The sequence below is a fragment of the Hippopotamus amphibius genome, chromosome 2, assembly GCF_030028045.1.
Source record: "Hippopotamus amphibius kiboko isolate mHipAmp2 chromosome 2, mHipAmp2.hap2, whole genome shotgun sequence".
NCBI classification, from domain to species: Eukaryota; Metazoa; Chordata; class Mammalia; order Artiodactyla; family Hippopotamidae; genus Hippopotamus; species Hippopotamus amphibius.
Genome location: NC_080187.1, coordinates 684,002 through 698,061, shown reverse-complemented (window position 1 = coordinate 698,061; position 14,060 = coordinate 684,002). Strand labels below are relative to the sequence as shown.

Sequence of the window (14,060 nt, the reverse complement as noted above, 5' to 3'; positions counted from 1 at the left end):
GGTACCAGCTGGATACACCGAAAAGACAGCGTGCTCTAACCAATGTGCTGGCTCTTTAATTTTATGTCGTTGGGTCTCTGCTTCCCCAGAGGCATTTAACCACTTGCAGCAAGAGGAGTTTGCTATTGCAGACACCTCCGTGCATAGCAAGCAGGGGATCACAGGCTGGTGGTTATCCGAAACCACCCCGGCCGTGAGGTACGTGCGTCCTCAGCTCCGGAGTCGGCCAGCCCTCCTAGTGTCAGGGAGAGACTCCTGATCAGATGTTCACTGGCGCTCACTCCCATCCCTGGGAGGAAAGCTCTCCCTACAGAGGCGAAGCCAGGATCTCTTATGCCTCCTGGAAGTTCTTGCTGAAGGCGGTTATAGAGGTTTAATGAGACAGAGCCATGTGAGGCTTCTCTTCAGTTGTGTAGGGAGAACAGGACGGTGAGTTCAGCAGGGCACACGGTCCTGCGCTCGCCGGCCGTCAAGACGATGAGCTGCCCAAGCGTAAAGGCCATTCCCCAAACGTCCACATATGAGGCTGTAACTCCATATGGTATCTGTGGATTCCCTCCCTGGCCCAGAGGCGTTACGGAGCCAAGGCGCCGAGATTTTGTTGTCACACACCAGGAAGTTACCTAGATGTACAGATAGGTCAGCAAGTTTACAGATGACTCAACTTGCATTGCCAGCTCCGGAGAACTTTTCATGCAGATATTCAAAAGATCTTGTTTACCTGTTCCAGGGTTGGGTCAGATCGAAGCAAGGGATAAATTCAGGTGGGCTTAGCTCCCTAACTCTATAAAGGGGGCTTGCAGAACAACTTGGACAGACAGCGGCACCTGGAACCCTAGTGAAATTCCTTACAGGGTGAACCAAAGGGCCGACCAAGGTTTCCGATGGCAAATCGAGCAACCAGAGAGGTTTTCCCCTTTCTCCAGGGACTAGGAAATACCAACGAGGGTGTTGTCCTTCCATAGGAGGGAGGAACGAGGGGAGGGACCGTATTGAAATGCATCTTGGGAAAGCTGTCAGCCTCAGGTGTCCTCTGCTTCAGGTCCTAATGGGTGGTCACTGGACAGTGTGCAGGTCTAGGTGGGATTTGGTGCCTCCCTTAGATGTGACACTGGGCCCAGGAGTCCCCTCCCTGGAGTTCGGTCAGCAGGACCTCATGGGCCCTAATGGTGAGTCTGGAGAGAGTCCTTTTGGACGTGCCTTTTCCAGTCCTCAGAATCCTCGGGCCGTGGGTGTGATGTTCGGGTCTTGGTCTTCGGGGAGCACACTGCGAAAGGAGTGCCCTGCCAAGCCTGGTGATTTTCTTTCTTTTTTAACTTATTATTAGTTTTTGATTTAATTGAAGTATAGTTGATTTACAATGTTGTGTTAATTTCAGGTAGACAGCAAAGTGATTTAGTTACACACACACACACACACACACACACACACACACACACACGGTCTTTTTCAGATTCTTTTCCTTTATAGGTTATTACAAAATATTAGTATAGTTCCCTGTGCTATACAGTAGGTCCTTGTTGGTTACTTATTTTACATGTAGTGGTGTGTCTGTTGTTAATCCCAACTAGTTATTTTCTTTAAATTTTTTTTTTTCTTGGCTGTACCATGTGGCATGTGGGATCTTAGTTCCCCCACCAGGATCCAACCCTGGCCCTTGGCAGTGAGAGCAGGGAGTCCTAACCACTGGACCACCAGGGAATTCCTCAGCTGGCTCTTTTCAGTAGAAGCAATGAGGCCTTTCTGGTGCAGAAGTGTTTCTCCCTTTCTCAGCTGTGGATCAAAGAAGCAGGAGCCACGGGCACTGGGTGTCCTGTGCCAGCGAGAACAGGCTGCACTGAACCTGTGCGCGTGTGTCCACTGTCATGAAAACACGAATATCTAATGAGTTTCAGAACTTTTATGTTTTTTGTAAGATTTATTTTATTATTTATTTATTTTATTTCTGGCTGCATTGGGTCTTCTTTGTGGTGTGCTGGTCTCTCAGTGCAGTGGCTTCTCTTGTTGCCGAGCACGGTCTCTAGGTGCTCGGGCTCAGTAGTTGTGGCGCTCGGGCTTAGTTGCTCTACAGCATGTGGGATCTTCCCGGACCAGGGCTTGAACCCGTGTCCTCTGCATTGGCAGGTGGATTCTTAACCACTGTGCCACCAGGAAAGCCCCGGGTTTCAGAACTCTTGAGGGACAAGGTAGGGAGAAAAAATGTAAATGCTTCAACCTTTGATGCAGAGGTATACTTTACCAAAGTGTGAGTCATAGACAGCTTCAAGGAGAGGAGAAAAGGGGATCCGTTATGTCTGGAAAACAAAACATTAAAGCAGTTGGTTTTCCATGAGAGTTCTAGAGATTCTTAACGCAGTTCAGTCGTATGATCTTAGAGTCAAAAAATGCTGCTCCACAGTACCGGTCAGAGTCCTTCCCGTGACTCTCTTTAAAGAGGAAACACATTTGCAAAAGCATCAGAGTAAAGCAATAACTATCTGTAATGACAGGAAGACTCGAAAATGCCCATTAATAAAAATCTGATGAGAATTCATTGCAATGGGATTGACAAGGGGATCTGCTTATCTCTGTGACATACGTTTTAAAATGATGACCGGTTGGAAATTCCCTGGTGGTCCAGTGGTTAGGACTTGGCGCTTTCACTGCTGGAGCCTGGGTAATTCAGATCCCGCAAGCTATGCGGCATGGCCAGAAAAAAAAAAAAAAAGAGAGAGATGATGAATAAGCTTCTATCAGGACATCTCGGAATTTAACAATTTCTTACAGTTTTGAACCCATGTTAATATGTACCTATACAAATATAAGGTTAAATGATTCTGTATTCCTTCTTATTTACAGGCTTACTACAAGCTTCCCATGTAATCCAGCATAGCAAATAAGCCTCATTAGTTCAGCACTTTACCAGGTGAGAGACAAAGCCGTGGCGATTCTCCAGGGCCCTCTGGAAGAGCCCAGGGTTGGTTCAGGGTCAGAAAAACTACACTTAGAACTTGATTTTGGGGAAGTTTGTCAAATGTAGAAGGTTTTGAACATTTGACCGGACAGGACCACAGATCATATGAAATGATAATTATCTGTTTGACCAAAGTAACAATAAAAGATTTCAAAGGCAAATTCAGGAGGTTACACAGTTGTAAGCAAAAACTTAGCCCTTTTAATACTGAGAAGATTCAGTTTTCTTTATAAATGAAAGACCTGAATAAGACAACATAAGCACAGGAAATAATTTTGTTAAAGCACAAATCTTTGCTTTCTAAGCAGATTACTTTGAAAAAAGGTAAAGAAGAATCCTTCATAATCTCCCATGAGAAGCACACCAATATTCCAAGAAAACCTTGTCCTTTTAGTAAATGAAAGAAAATTGTTTTAGTTTTATGTAAGTACACTACCGATTTTCTGATTTTTAAAGTTTATTCATTTCTCTTTCTTTTTTTTTTTTTTTTTTTGCCGTGCTGCACAGCCTGCCGGGTCTTAGTTTCCCAACCAGGATCGAACCCCGGCCCTTGGCAGTGAAAGCGTGGAGTCCTGACCCCTGGACCGCCAGGGAATTCCCTAAGCTTATTCTTAAAACCCTCATAATAATGATTCAATCTTAACCAGCTTGGCCACACATAAAGTTCCTTTTTTCAAAGATTCCTTTCATACAAATCTTCTACAACTTACTATTTTCATCCAGTTTTTGTCCTGTTTTCCCTCTTTCCTATTCTGAAACAATCAGCCTTGCTTTAGAACAAAATGATTTCTTTTCTCACAACAAAATGTATTTACCGTCTTCATAACTTTCTAATATGGCACAAAACAAGTTCAGCAACAGACCCAATATCCTTAGTTCCTTTATGAAGGAAGCCAAAGTGGATGAACCTAGTTTCTGTAGCGCTTCAGTATTTTGTCTTGTTTGGAAATCATCTGGATAGTTAGTGACTATCCATCTTTTATTTTAACTTAACAAAACTCTAAAGTTTCCAGTTAAAAAGTTTTGGGGAAGCTATCTTTCAAGCACATACAACTTAAAACATAATTATTGCACCCCAAACTCATCTCATTTTCATCTATCTAAATGTTTTAGATAACTCACAAAAACTTAATGTGACATTAAAACAGTTATAGCATCATGTTAAGTCTTTTTTGTTCGTTTTTATTTGGATGCGCCAGGCGGATTGTGGGATCTTAGTTCCCTGACCAGGGACTGAACCTGGATCCACAGCGGGGAAAGCGTGGAGTCCTAACCACTGGACCACAAGGGAATTCCCTTAAGTTATTTTTCTTGCTTATGAATTTTGTAACAAAGATAACATGAGATGATTTGACCAATAAACCCAGGTAGAACAAAACTTGTATGCCTGCATTATTTTCAGTGTTGATAACTCCAAAGATATGACTTTTTTAATTAAACCAACAACATGAAACTAACTTTCATTTGCTAAAATTTAATCCCAAATCACGTGAACCTGAAAAGCATTGGGTTAGTTCTGTTATATTTCTTCAGTATGTGTAAGTGCTTGTTTGTTTTTAAGTCTGTGAAATAGAGCTCTTCATAAATTAATTTTGACAGCACCCTCCAGGGGTAGGAGATACGACGCGTCTGGAACCCATATACACGCATATACATGTAGATGCACGTGTGCAGAGGCAGACAGGGACCTCATGGTTTCATTATATATTTCAGCCGTGTCTCTGGTACAAACTCTAAAAGAACAGTTGAATCCTAATTGTTTTTTTGGCAGATGGACTAAGTTCAGGAGACCTGCTCAGATGGCCAAGGTTTTTTTTTGTTAAAGGTTTTCATTGGCGTGCTAGAGCTGTTTTGGGGGTTAATTTGTCTTTGAGAAGCTTCTGTGTAACGATCCCAGGTTGCCTTGCACTGTCTCTCAAGAGATTTGGAACCCTCTCTTGTAAAGGTGCACCTTAACACGGACTAACTGAAAACAAAGCTTCCCCTTTTCGAACGTGATGGGTGACTCACCAAAAGATTTCAACCAATCGAAACAGAAAGCAAATTTTCTCCCAGGAGTTCTGGAGTATATGTGCCTATTATAAAAATAATGAAGGCAATTGCTGTTTTTTTTTAAAGATCTATTTATTATTTATGTATTTATTTTTGGCTGTGTTGGGTCTTTGTTGCTGCCCGCGAGCTTTCTCTAGTTGTGGCGAGCGGGGGGCTACTCGTCCTTGTGGTGCGCAGGCTTCTCATTGAGGTGGCTTCTTCTTCTCCTGTTTCGGAGCAGTCTCTAGGCTCCCAGGCTTCAGTGGTTGCAGCATACAGGCTCAGTAGTTGTGGCGCATGGGCTTAGTTGCTCGACGGCATGTGGGATCTTCCTGGCCCAGGAATGGGACCCGTGTCCCCTGCATTGCCAGGTGGATTCTTAACCACTGCACCACCTAGGAAGTCCTGCTCTGTGTCTTTGACTTTCAATATTTTGTCTGCGATGTGCCTCGGTGTAGATCCTGCCGAGTTACTTTAATGTGTGGATTGATGTTTTGCATGAAATTTGGGAATTTTTAGCCATTGTTTCTTCAGATACCTTTTCTCCTTTCTTTTGCTCTCACCTTTCCTCTGGGACTGCCATTATACACATTTTGATATTCTTGATAATATTGCACAGGTCTCTAAGGCTCTGTTTATTTTTCTTCATTAATTTTTCTGTGTTTTCTTCAGAATGGATAGTTTCCATTGATCTGTCTTCAGGTTCACTGATTGTTTCTTCTGACTTTTCAGTCATGCCCTCTGTCCCTGCAGAGGCACAGCCTCCCCCGCCAGAGGGTACCTTTGTTACAGTTGAGGAACCTGTACTGAAATGCCATTATCACTCGGAGTCCGCGACGTACAGCAGCGTTCACTCTTGGTGCTCTGTGTTCTGCGGGTTTGGACGCGTTCCTAGTGACGTACAGCATCATGTATCACACGGAGTATTTTCACTGCCCTAAAACCCCTCTGTGCTCCACCTGCTCATCTCTCTTTCTGTCTTATCTGCGGATCTTTTTACTGTTGCCGGAGCATTGCGTTTTCCAGAATGTTCTCCTTAGGATCAACGTGTGTCACCTTTTCAGACTGGCTTCTTTCCCTTAGTAACATGCGTGTCAGTCTCTTCCCTGTCTTTTCACGGCTTGATAGCTCATTTCTTTTCAGTGCTGAATAATAGTCCACGGTTGGACCACAGTTTATTTACCCATCCACCTAACGAAGGACATCTGGGTTGCTTCCAAGCTTTGGTAGTGATGAACAAAGCTGCTATAAAGCCTTGTGTGGCTTGTCTGTGGCTATAAGCTTACAACTCTTTGGGGTGCATATCGAGGAGCACAATTGCTTGATTATAAGGTAAGCGTGTGTTTAGTTTCGTGAGAAACCACCAAACTGTCCTTCAGAGCGGCTGCACCGTGTTGCGTTCCCACCATCAAAGTATGAGCGTGCCTGTTGTTCCACATCCTTACCAGCATTTGGTGTTGCCCGTGTCCTGGGTTTTGGCCGCTCTGTTAGGTGTGCAGTGGTGTCTCATTGTTTTGATTTGCATTTTCCTGATGAGGTGGGATGTGGAGCATCTTTTCATGTGCTTGTTTGCCATCTGTGTATCTCCCTTGGTGAGATACCTGTTAAGATCTTTGGCTCATTTTATTTTTTTAATGTATTTTTTAAAACACGCTCTGGCCAATTTTATTAAAGAAACGTTGTGCATCATTTCCTTTTCACCAGTCTGTTCCATCATGCCTCCAATGATATAAGAATCGCCTGGGCCAGTGATAGCCAGTGTGGATGCTCTATAGCATTTTCCACACGCTGTGCCCAATGCAATGTTATTGCCACTGCAGTGATAGACACCGGTTTTGGCCAACAGGGAGGGCATAATACTCTATTTCGGACTTCCTCAAGGCGGGGCAGTTTTTGGTGAGGACGGCCACTTTTACTTTGCCTTGTCTGTTCGTTTTCAGAGTCTTCTTGCACCCCAGCGCGTACTTTCCACTTTTGATAGAGTAGGAGCCAAGAGCTGATCAGCTCCAGCCACTTTTTCGTCTTCTTTGCGGCCACCACCTTCCTGCCTTAGGTGTGGGGCACCCCCAACCAAGAGCAGCTGCCGGCTTGGCCAGGGAGCGAGGCAGCTTGGGCTCGTTTTAAGATCAGCGTGTTTGTTCTCTTGTTGTTTTAGTAGATCTTTGCGTGTTTTGGATGACAGCGCTTTACCAGATATGTCCTCAGGCTGTGTCTTGTCTTTTTGTCCTCTTGAGTGTGTCTCTCCGAGAGCAGGGGTTTGTGATGTTAATGGCCTCCAGCTTGTCAAGTCTTTCTTTCATGGATTGTGCCTTTGGTTTTGTATCTCAAAAGTCATCGCCCAACCAAAGGTCATCTAAATTTCCTCCTGTGTTATCTTGCAGAAGTTTTATGGTTTTGCATTTTACATTGAGGTTTGATCCATTTTCGGTTAATTTTTATGGAGGCTGTAAGGTTTGTGTCTAGATTAATTTTTTATTCATTTTTATTGGAGTATAGTTGCTTTACAATTTTGTGTTAGTTTCTTGCTGTGCAGCAAAGTGAATCAGTCATATGTATACGTATATCCACTATGTTTTAGGTTTCCTTCCCACTTAGGTCACCACAGAGCACTGCGTAGAGTTCCCTGTGCTATATATATAGTGGGTTCTCATTAGTTATCTATTTTATACATAGTATCAATAGTGTATACATGTCAATCCCAATCTCCCAATTCATCCCCCCGCCCCCCCCGCCCCCAGATTTTTTGCATGTGGATGTCCAGTTGCTCTAGGACCAGAATCTTGTGGCTTTTTTATTTCAGTTGTTGTTTTCTGTCTTGCAATTCTTTATCACAAAAAAATATTATTTTCAGTCTTGAAAGTTTTAGAACCAAAACATCCTCTCTTTCTGGAGAACTGAAATATTTGCTGACAGTGGAAAGTGATGGAAGTCTACAAAAATATTTTGAAGATCCAAAGGAAAAGCTTCAGACTTGCCTGTGGAAACACCCGTGGCTGAGATGAAGGGTCACACAGCACAGTTGTCTTTAGAATGCCAGGCTGGGGCTCAGCTGTTGCTGTACCGTCAGAATGGATGCATCTTATTATATGATACAAGGACCAGTCAAAGCCAAGATGACGGAGATTGAAGGAACCTATGACATATCTTGGTCCTCCCAGTGTGAAGTTCTCCACACAAATCCTGACTCCCGGAAAAGATGACAGAACCGAAGGAAGATCTTGGAGTGTATGGCATGGGTGCTTGATGAACTGCAGTCATTGGCAGGGCAGCTGCAGGCCTTTATGGGCAGAAGTACTCAGTGCTTCCAGAAGGGGTCAGTGCAGCCCAGAAAGAGAAGCACCCAACAGCCAGATCCCTTGCCAGCTCAACGCAGCAAGCCTGCGCACCACAGGTTTTTTTGTTTTGTTTTTTTGTTTTGTTTTTTTGTTTTTTTTTCTTTAAGAACTTTTATTGAGATACAATCGACATACAATAAACTGCATATATTTAAAGTGTACAATTTGATTTTTTTTCTTATGAGTAACGTATATATGGCAATCCCAATCTCCCAATTCATCCCACCCCAACCTGCCCCCCGCCCCCACCTGCTTTTCCCACCTGGTGTCCATATGTTTGTTCTCTACATCTGTGTCTCTATTTCTGCCTTGCAAACCGGCTGATTTGTACCATTTTTCTATATTCCGCATACATGTGTTAATATACGATATTTGTTTTTCTCTTTCTGACTCACGTCACTCTGTATGACAGCCTCTAGGTCCATCCATGTCTCTACAAATGTCCCAGTTTCGTTCTTTTTTTACAGCTGAGTAATATTCCGTTGTATATATGTACCACATCTTCTTTATCCACTCATCCGTTGATGGACATTTAGGTTGCTTCCATGTCCTGGCTACTGTAAACAGTGCTGCAGTGAACATTGGAGTGCATGTGTCTTTTTGAATGATGGTGTTCTCTGGGTATATGCCCAGCAGGATGGCTGGGTCATATGGGAGTTCCATTTTTAGTGTTTTAAGGAACCTCCATACTGTTCTCCACAGTGGCTGTATCAGTTCACATTCCCACCAGCAGTGCAGGAGCGTTCCCTTCTCTCCACACGCTCTCCAGCAGTGACTGTGTGTAGGTTTTCTGTCGATGCCCGTTCTGACCATCTGCGCACCACATGTTGCCCTGGGTCTTGTCAGTGACCTTCTGCAGCTTCTCTGCTACAAGATGCTCAAGAGGAGAGGAATGGAAGACTCCCCACTGCCCGGTGACTGCCTGGGCATCTGAGCAGTCCCCCTCTAGCCTTTGAAGGTGACTGGGTGGCTATAGGGTTCCTTGATTTTTTTCTAGAAGTGATGGGAACATTGTGTAAACACTTTTCCCAGGAATGTACAAAATGCTTGGGACGTCTTTTGGAGTGAAGTCTAAAACCAGTGGCCCATTCCTTTGAATATCCTTTATGGTCAGAAGTCGTCATTCTGCGAAGACATTTTGCAGGTTTGGAAATCATCCAAAGTCACTCAGGACAAGTCTGATAGCGTGTTTGGCCATCAGGTTGTAAAGTTATGGGACTGCCGTTCGGGGTCTTAAAGGTGGTTCCAGGGAGGAGAGTTTTGCATGCACCTCACTCCACAAGGTGTCCAGATCGCGGAAACACCGTCTGCCCCGTGTCCTGGTGTCCACTGTGTGCTGTAGCTCTTAATTCCAAGGTGACATTCTGAGTCCTGCCGTGAGTCTGGCAGGAAGGGATCAAGTGCCCTTTTTTAGCTCTTCTCTGTATCTGTCAATAATCTGCATTACCAATCCTGCATAGTTATAAAAATCTATTTTTATTTTAAAGAGCTTTTAAATATTGAGATACAATTCACATACCATACAGTTTACCCATTTAAAGTGCACAACTCAGTGGTTTTTAGAATATCAACAATCACAGTCTAATTTTAGAACATGTTTGTCACATCAAAAAGAAACCCCGGGACGTCCCTGCTGGCACAGTGGTTAAGAATCCACCTGCCAATGCAGGGGACACGGGTTCTATCCCTGGTTCAGGAAGATCCCACATGCCTCAGAGCAACTAAGCCCGTGTGCCACAACTGCTGATCTTGCGCTCTAGAGCCCGCGACCCACAACTACTGAAGCCCGTGCGCCTAAAGCCCGTGCTCCCCAGCAAGAGAAGCCACTGCAATGAGAAGACTGTGCACCACAGAGAAGAGTACCCCCACCCCTGCTCGCTGCAACTAGAGAAAGCTCACCCATAGCAACAAAGACCCAACACAGCCAAAAATAAATCAATAAATAAGTAAATAAATAATTTTTTTAAAAAAGAAGAAACCCCTGTGCCTGCTCATGGTTCCTCCCGAGGCCCAGCCCCAGCCCAGGCAGTTCATAACTACGTCATCCAATGTTTGCCCTTTCGTGTCCAGCAGCTTTTACTTAACATAATATTTTCAAGGTTAATTTTCAAGTACATATCAGTATGTCATTCCTTTTTATGGCTGCATAGTATTCTATTGCATATAGAGCCCATATTTTGTTTATACCTTCATCCGTGGAGGACATTTGGGTTGTTGCCAGTTTTTGGCTATTATAGATATGCTGCTGTGAACCTTCGTGTGCAATATATATACATATTTCTTGGCTACACCGGGCGGCAGGCAGGATCTTAGTTTAGCTCCCTGACCAGGGATGGAACCCGTGCCCCTGCAGGGGAGGCACGGAGTCTTAAGCACTGGACCGCCAGGGAAGTCCCTGCCTGCAATTTTCTGTGTGGACGTATGTTTTCCTTTCTCTTGGGTATACACCCAAGCTTGGAAAAGAGTAACACACATGCTGGCTTACGTGGAAACTCCACTTTTTAACATTTTAAGTTACTGCCACATTGTTTTCCAAAGAAGTCCCAATTTCTTTCTATTTCTTTTAAAAAGTAGTTTCTCTCTTTATTGATGTCCTTTACTTAATGCGTCCCTTGGATCACACTTTCCTTTAATTCTCCTTTCATTGTTTACATCTTTGAAAATATTTGAAGTACCTGCTTTGAAGTCCTTTTTTAACAAATATTTTATTTATTTATTTGGCTATGCCAGGTGGGCCCTTTCGTTGCAGCTCGTGGGCTCCTCCGTTGTGGCATGCAAACTCTTAGTTGCGGCATGCATGTGGGATCTAGTTCCCCGACCAGGGATCAAACCCGGGCCCCCTGCACTGGGAGCTCAGAGTCTTAGCCACTGCCTACCAGGGACGTCCCTGCTTTGAAGTCTTTGTGCTAAGTCTAATGTTTGGGCCCTTTCAGAGACAGCGTTTTTTATTTTTTATTTTTCAAAATTTTTTGGCCTCACCTCATGGCTTGCGGGATCTCCGTTCCCCACCCCGGGATTGAGCTCCGGGCCACAGCAGTGAAGGCTCGGAATCCTAAGCACTAGGCCACCAGGCCACTAGGGAACCCCCTCAGAGACTTTTTAAGTGACTTTTTCCCCTTGTGTATGTATTATACTTTCTTGTTTGCATGTCTCCTAGCTTTTTTTTTGTTGAAAACTGGACATTGTAGATACTGTACTGTCGCCTCTCTGGCTGGTGATAGAACTTTTCCACGGGAAGTCAGCCCCCAGCAGCAGAGCGGCCGGTTCCCGTGGTTTTCCTGCCCTGGTGCCACTACCGTGTGAAGGGAGCAGGGGTGCGCGTGACAGGACCACCCCAGGCAACAATACCATAGGTTCCATGGTTCCTCTCTGAACTCCATCGCTTTTCTTGAATAAACACTCCTCAGTGCCTTGGATCAATTGCCAAAGTCCTGAAATTTTTGTTTTTATTCTAGCTTTAAAAAAAATTTACTTATTTATTAAAAAGTTTTTTGGCTGCATCGGGTCTTAGCTGCAGCATGCGGGACCTTTCACTGCAGCCTGCAGGCTCTTCCCTGCGGCGCACGGTTCTCTCCAGCTGCGGTACGTGGGCTCCACAGTGCATGGACTTCTGTAGTTGTGGCGTGTGGGCTAGCTGCTCCACAGTAAGTGGCATCTTAGTTCCCTGACCAGGGATCGAACCCGTGTCCCTTGCATTGCAAGGCGGATTCTTTATCACTGGACCACCAGGGAAGTCCCTATCCTAGCTTTTTAAGGAAAGGATTTTCTGAGCTCTTCAGTGCATCGTTCTGGAAGCTTCTCCACCTCTGCTTTACTTTGCTCATTGGTAGAACTTTATATCAATGGAATTGTACAGTGTGTTTGTTTCATGTCTGGCCTCTTTGATCTGCACTGTTTGTGAAATCCATCCTTGTTGTGACATGCAGTCTAGTTTCCATTTTCGTCACTGCAAACCGTTTGTTTTAGGAACCTACCACATTCTGCTTGTCCGTGACGCCCATGGGTATCCGATTTATTTTCGTTATTTTTGCTGTTGTGAGGAACGCTGCCCTGTATATCCCTGCACGTGGCTCTGTGCACGGCAGCTCGCACAGCAACGTGCGTATCGCTGTGCGTTGACCTGTGTCCATCCTACATTGGCGTGTTGGAGTCTTCACCCCCAGCGCCTCAGAATGTGGCCTTATTTGGAGAAAAGGTCTTTCCAGAGGCGATCTAGTTAAACTGAGGATTTCGGGGTGTAATCCAGTATGACTGGTGTCCTTATAGAAGTGGGAAATCTGGACAAGCAGACGTGCTCGGAGGGAAGACGACGTGAGGACACGGGGAGACGTTGGCCACCTGCGGCCATCTCCGGATTTCTGGCCTCCAGAGCTGAGAGGTGGCACGTTTCTGTGGTTGAAGCCACCCAGCGTGTGTGCTCTGTTAGGGCAGCCCTGGGGAAGGGAATCGTGATAGAATTCTGGGGTCTGCCTGCTGCTCGTGCCGTCCTGGTGTCACTGGTCACATGGCTGCAGGCAAGGCTCTTCCTCCCCATGTTGTGTTATAAACATATGTTCTTTATTTCTTGGTTGTAGGGATGTGTAGCAAGTATTTTCCCCAATTAGTGGCTTACATTTTTATTTACTTGATGGTGTTTCTCAAGGAACAGAAATTTTTCACTTGAAGAAGTCCAACTTATCACTTTTTTTTTTATGACGGGTGCTGTGTCTTCTCTAATAAATGTGCCTACCCTGAGGACATGAAGACATTCTTTTATGTTTTCTTACAGCAATTTTATCATTACAACATTTACATGTAGGTTTGTAATCCATCTTGATTTCTCTAAACAGTGTGGAGCAAGGGTCCAAGTTTCCTTTTTCACAAAGATAAACAGTGTTCATGTTCCATTTGTTGAAGAGATTTTCCTGACATCATCGAATTGCATTGGTGCATGTGCCAAAAATAATGGAACAGTCTGTGTGGAGGCGATTTCTGGATTCTAACCTGTCTCATTGATCTGTGTCTCTATCTTTTTTGGCCAATTCCACAGTCTTGATTACTGTAGTAAGTCCTGAAGTCCTTGGAATCTTCCAACTTTGTTCTATATTTTGAAGATTATTTTGTCTATTTTTTGTCATTTCTCTTTCCAAGATAATTTTTAAAATTCTCTTGTTAATTCACACACACACACCCACACGCACACACGCACACCCCCCCGCTGGAATTCTGATTGGGACTGGTCGACTCTGCAGGAGAATGCGGGCAGGACGGGCATCTTAACCATATTGAACCTTCCAGATCATGAACATGCGACATCTCTCCTTTAATTTCGGTCTTTTGAAATTTTTCTTAGCAACGAGTGTAGTTTTCATTGGACAGATCTTACACATCTTTCATTGTTGTCCTTAAGTACTGCTGTTTTAGGGCTTCCCCGGTGGCGCAGTGGTTAAAAATCCACCTTCCAGTGCAGAAGACATGGGTTCAATCTCTGGTCCGGGAAGATCCCACATGCCTCGGAACAACTAAGCCCGTGCACCACAACTGCTGAGTCTGCGCTCTAGAGCCCACGAGCCACAACTACTCAGCCCACGTGCTACAACTACTGAAGCCCGCACACCTAGAGCCCGTGCTCCAAAACAAGAGAAGCCACCGCAATGAGAAGCCTGTGCACCCCAACGAAGAGGGGCCCCCGATTGCCTTGCTTCAACTTGAGAAAGCCCGTGCACAGCAGCAAAGACCCAACGCAGCCAATGAATGAATGA

The 14,060-nt window shown here is 44.7% G+C and overlaps 1 pseudogene; it reads right to left on the bottom strand.

Annotated features, from left to right (window-relative positions):
• Positions 1-404: 404 nt before the first annotated feature.
• On the bottom strand, positions 405-12,667 carry LOC130846746 (60S ribosomal protein L30-like; annotated as a pseudogene).
• Positions 12,668-14,060: the final 1,393 nt, after the last annotated feature.